The sequence below is a fragment of the Biomphalaria glabrata genome, chromosome 13, assembly GCF_947242115.1.
Source record: "Biomphalaria glabrata chromosome 13, xgBioGlab47.1, whole genome shotgun sequence".
Taxonomy (NCBI): Eukaryota; Metazoa; Mollusca; class Gastropoda; family Planorbidae; genus Biomphalaria; species Biomphalaria glabrata.
In genome coordinates this window covers 31127754-31133908 of record NC_074723.1, presented here as the reverse complement: position 1 = coordinate 31133908, position 6155 = coordinate 31127754, and positions in this window count along the sequence as shown.

Genomic DNA, 6155 nt, shown 5'->3' with positions numbered 1-6155 from the left:
GACAAGCGTGACCAGAGAGAAATCCTTGACCAGTGTGACTTGAACAATTATCTAGAAATGTAATAGTCTGTAACGTAATGAGTTGAGATAATGAGAGAAGGAGTGAGACAAAACAAAGATGAACGCAGTCGTAAACACTGACACGTTACAGTCCAGTGGTCTTCAACCTTTTTTGGCCTACCGCCTTCTTTTTGTATTGTTTCTTTAAAAAATCCGCCAGCGCCCCCCTCTAAGAAAAACACTTATAAAGAAGTGTGAGAAGGAAAATTGAACAAAATGTCATTTATTTCTTAATTAGTATGCTGCCAATAACACTTATCACGCATGGGAGACGACTACATGCTAAATGAGATCTTTTTTGACGAGCTTAGAGGAGGAGTTACAGAGGTGTCCCCGTAAGTGCTATAAAGATCGATGTCCTTAAGCAGCAATTCATTTCTCAACAAAGAAGTTATTTGAGATAGTAAAACTCTTTAAAATAGATTTAATATATTGATAAAAGAACAAGGTTACAAAGACAGTTTGTGTGGAAACATAAATAGAAAAATCGACCCCCGAAGTGGTCCACCCAGGCAGGCTTTTTTTTTCAATTAACATTTAAATATCAATAGATTAACATATTTGAATAAAATAAACTATAACCTAAAAGGCGTATTAACTAGTTTGTTTATCAATTCCTAAACACTTATGCGCGCAAGATCTAAGGACACTAGATACTCTATCAAAAGAGTAAGAATTTAAAAATAGAAAATGTGATTCTCAAACTCAATTTCTAATGTTGTTTCTGTTCTTAAATTAGAAACAAGCTAACTTGAACTAGGATAGTTGTCTGGTTTTGCGGTTTGCGCGCTGGACTGTCGTTTGCATTTATCGATGGTCCCGGGTTCAAAGCCTGCCAGCTCTTATCCCCCGTCGTCCTACGGGAGGTTTTGGATTAGAAAGTAAACTATCTTCAACTCTGAAGGAACATCCAAAACATGTAAAACATTTTACAAACAGCTTGTCTATATGTAGTTTGCCAGAGTTTAATGTTGAAGTTTTTTTTTATTTCTTTGTTTTAATGCATCTTGAGTTTCTTCTTTCTCCCTTTATGCCCAGCGCCCCCTTACAACCCCTTTTGTGTCTAGCGCCCCCCTACCGCCCCTTCGGCTCCCAGCGCCCCCCAAAATCTCAAAAACGCCCCCAAGGGGGTGATAGCACCCCGTTGAAGACCACTGTTATAGTCCCATCCAGTGAAATGATTACAAAGTAGGAGACAGGATGGTGACATAAGGAGAACGTGCTAGGTGGTCAAAATAAAGCTGAGTAATGACCAAAAGTGGGCGTACATGTCTTTAGTTTAAATTATTTAGGAGTTAAAATGGAAGTTTAAAGTTCTTATACTAAAAACACAACAACAAATATCAACACATTTTCTTTCTTCTCTATTCTTCTACTACCTCATTCAATAATGACAAAATAAAAACAAAAGACGCCCACATAGCCAGACGTAGAAAGAAGGCCGTTGGTGTACTAGCGATAACAAAGGGGGGGGGGAATACTGGTATATTGTACTAAAGTTTGGTTTTATATTCAAATTACTAAAAAGCGATTAATTTTCATCCTCTATAATAAAAAGAAAAAAAAACAAATTTACAAACACAGCTTTAAGCCTAAATACAAACTCAAAATCGGCCCCCGGAAGTGATCCGCTAGAGTAGGCAAAAACACATGTTTTTAAATTTATAAAAAACTATGAAGTACAAACTAGCAATAGCTGCAAGCCAGTGGCGTACCTAAGGGGGGAGGGGGGAGAATTTTAAGATAACCCCGGGCCCCCACCTTCCCCCAAGTGGGTGTCCGACATTTGTTTGTAAATACATAAATTAATGCATTTGATTGAAATCAAACAAACAAAATATACAAAACATTACAGAAGACGTCAATACTAACAGACAAAACAAAATGAACATAAATAAAGATTCGAACACCAGTCAACAAAGTATGAGCAAGTTAAAAACGGATCTAGAGACACAATTAACAAATCTCTCAACTACTTTGACATCAATACAGAAAGAGATTGAGAAAGGTCAAGTGATAGTATTAGTAATAGTATGCTAGAATATTAATACATTTTTCTGGCAGTAAATTCTTAACAGTTAAATAAAAAAATGGTATATATGTATATAATAAAATATATATAATGAACCATAATATGATGGTATAAAAAATACTACGAGAAATAATGCCTTCCTCACTAACCTTCTCACTACAAGTCAAGCATTATTATTATTAACCCTGACCCTAATTTAATACAATACATCAGGGGTGGGCAACCTTTTTGCATCGAGGGCCGCATTTTTTAAAAATTGGGAATGGCGGGCCGCATATACGATTTAAAAAAAATTGAAGTTGTCTTTTTATAAAAACAATATCCCCGCAAATATGCAGTTGTACATATTGTGCCGTATTTTACTTTTTACACTCGTGCATAATGTTCCGGAACTGTGGAACTAGCTTACTAGTTGTTGCCCTTGTGACTGCTGTCAAATAACAGTCAGTCAACTTCGAGCAGTGATTATGCCTGTTTAGGTTTTTGAAAAATGTTTATTCACTGAATGAGACAATATATGTTCCGAAAGTTAAATGTCGGGACGAGCTAAGCCTGTCATTGTTAAGCATCACCAGATTATGATGACCATGTCCTTCCATTGTGCATACTAAAACAACGGACCCGAACAACACACGGACCCCGAAACCCTTCCATATAACAAAACCTATTTGGAGAACTGCCAGATCTGGAAACCAGTACTATTACTATGTAGATTTCCCCAATTAGAAATATGCAATTATATGCAGCTTTGTGCAAACTTTGCTGTTTAAAGTTTATGGTTGGGATATATACAAAATAATAATAAAACAACAACTATTTTTATATTCAAAGCACGAACTCCATCAGTTGTTACACTTGCCATCTTTTTTCAACCATATTCAATATTTAACACATTTATTCATAGCATTTAATAAATACTAGCATGAGATTGTGTCTTTGACTGAGTGTATTGATGTATAGCCAATTAGCTTAATCTTAGTTTACTTAACACTTTTTATAATGAAACAGTTTCAATAATTTATATAGATATTATTTTAAATATATTTGCATTTTAATATGTATGTACTGTGGGCACACCTGATTTCTGTAGGTGTCGGCGGGCCGCATAAAACACTCCGGCGGGCCGCATGTGGCCCGCGGCCCGTAATTTGCCCACCCCTGCAATACATATATTATAGAGATAACAATTATATAATATTATCAATTATCAGTAACTGCGATGCTTATTACAATTAAGGTGCAGAGGTGATAGACTTACTTAAATGGATGTAGGAAACGTAGTCGAGATACTAAGTATGTTTGAACTTAGCTTGGCTTGGCTTGACGGGGGCTCGAGGTTGGACACCCGACTCGAGCAGCGTTGTGTTTACTGAGCACCTAAAGGCAGCACGGAAAACCTTCCTTCTCCACAGACTGGTCCACAAATGAGATTGAACCATAGCCCATCCTCTTTCTGTCTCTTTCTATTCCCCGCTCTCTCTCTCTCTTCCTCTCTCTCTCTTTTCCTCTCTCTCTTCCTCTCTCTTTCCCTCTCTCTTTTCCTCTCTCTTTTCCTCTCTCTCACTTCCTCTTTCTTTCTCTCTTTATTCCTCGCTCTCTCTTTTTCTCTCTCTTTCTCTCTCTCTCTTTCCCTCTCTCTCTTCCTCTCTCTTTTTCTCTCCCTATCTCTATATCTTCCTCTCTCTCTTTACCTCTGTATCTATCTTCCTCTCTCTTAATATATGTCTCTCTCTTTTCCTCTCTCTTTCTTCCTCCCTCTCTCTTCCTCTCTCTTTCTCTCTCTTTATTTCCCTCTCTCTCTTCCTCTCTCTCTCTCTTTATGTCTCTCTCTTTTCCTCACTCTCACTTCTTCTTTCTTCCTCTCTCTATTCCTCGCTCTCTCTTTCTCTCTCTCTTTCCCTCTCTCTCTTCCTCTCTCTTTCTCTCTCCCTATCTCTATATCTTCCTCTATCTCTCTTTACCTCTATATCTCTCTTCCTCTCTTTATATTTGTTTCTCTCTTTTCCTCTCTCTTTCTTCCTCCCTCTCTCTTCCTCTCTCTTTCTCTCTTTATTTCCCTCTCTCTCTTCTTCTCTCTTTCTCTCTTCCTTTATCTATATCTTCCTCTCTCTCTTTTCCTCTCTATCTCTGTTCCTCTCTCTCTTCCTCTCTCTCTCTTTTTCTCTCTTTCTCTCCCTCTCTCTCTATCTCTCTCTGTTCCTCTCTATCTCTATCTCTTTCTCTCTCTTCTTCTCTCTCTTTCTGCCTATCTCTCCTCTCTCTTTCATTTCCTCTCTCTTCCCCTTTTCTCTCTCTTCCTCTTTCTCTCTCTCTTCCTCTCTCTCTCTCTTCCTTTTTCTCTCTTTATCTCTCTCACTTCCTCTTTCTCTCTCTTCCACTCTCCATTTCTCTCTCACTTTTTCTTTCTCTCTCTCTTCCTCTCTCTCTGTTCATCTCTCTCTTTCTTCCTCTCTCTTTCTCTTCCCCTCTCTCACTTCCTCTTTCTCTCTCTCTTCCTGTTTCTCTCACTTCTTTTCTCTCTCTCTGTTCCTCTCTCTCGCTTTCTTTTTGTCTCTCTCTTTTCCTCTCTCTTTGTTCAGACTGGTCCACAAATGATTAAACCATAGTGCATCCTCTTTCTCTCTCTCTCTTTCTATTTCTCTCTCTCTCTTCCTCTCTCTCTCTCTTTTTTTCTCTCTCTTTCTGTCTCTCTCTCTTTCCTTCTCTCTTTCTCTTTTTCTTCTCTCTCTCTCTCTCTCTATTTCTCTCTCTCTTCCTTTCTCTTTCTTTCTCTCTCTCTATATATATCTTTCACTATCTTCCTCTCTTTCTTCTCTCTCTCTCTCTCTCTCTCTCTCTTCTTCTTCTTCTTCCACTTTCTTAAGTGTAGAAGAGCTTCAATCTGCCAAGAGTTGTAAAGAGAACTACTCACAACTCTAATGACGATCACTGTGACCTTGCATTACGATTAGGCCATAAGACCAGTGACTTCTGCTGTACTCGAAATTAGTCCAGTGGTATTCAGTGGTCCCAAATTACACTACCTAGGATATTAATTAGAATCTCCAGATCTATAACTTACTGATACGTACAAGTCATAACAATGAGATTTCAGTTACAACTAATAAAGAGTTTGTTTAGGAACAAAAGAAAAAGATCATTCAAAGAAAACGGACCTAAAGGCCAACAAAAGAAAGTCAAATAATGAAAAAAAAACATCAAAATAGTAGGGCAGGTTCAGTTCAACATAATCAAAGAACAGCCATCACAGAGTCACAATAGTTTCTCATCTCAAAAACAAATCGATGGCTTACAATAATATAATACAGGTCTTAACAATCAAATAACCGTCATCCATGAGACACACTTTTGTCTCAAATAAAGACAAATGCTTGTCTTTTACATACTATACGACCCAAATCTGGTCTTTATTAGACAAAAAAAATATACAGGAATGGATAAGAAACTAAGTAGACATATAATATTTACATAAACCAACTTATTAACAACAAATAGATAAAGTCTACTTAGCTACTTATAAAGTCTAAATAGCCATAAAATGGCACACTCCTCTTCAGTAACACAGTCCGAGCACAACAACAAGACTATTATATAAACATTATAATGATTTCGATCTTCAAAATGTACAATGGTCAGCTAAAGACTCAAGAGAAAGTGGCAATTGTATACAGTTAACATAAATAATGTATTAAAGGGAACTAACTCTATAAGAAAAAAGTAGCTGCCCTTACTGTCCCTCTTGTCACACATCCCACCTAAAAATGCTCTAGTGGGGAAATTATTTGATTAGTTTACTTCTATTCTTTTACTCTTCACAGAGCGTCAGCAACGACATTATCTTTCCTTTTTACATGTACAACATTTGAAAAAAAAGGTTGGAGAGTCAAGCTCTATCTCAAGATCCTTTGATTCTCATCTGGGTAATGAAAGTTAGGGGGTTATGATATGTTTTTTTACAGGATATTCTGTAACATTTTACTTTTCGAGAGACGATCTTCTCCCTTTGCATTTTAGCCGCGAATCCTTACAAAGCTGCAATAGCAGGTTGGGCTTATGTGATCAC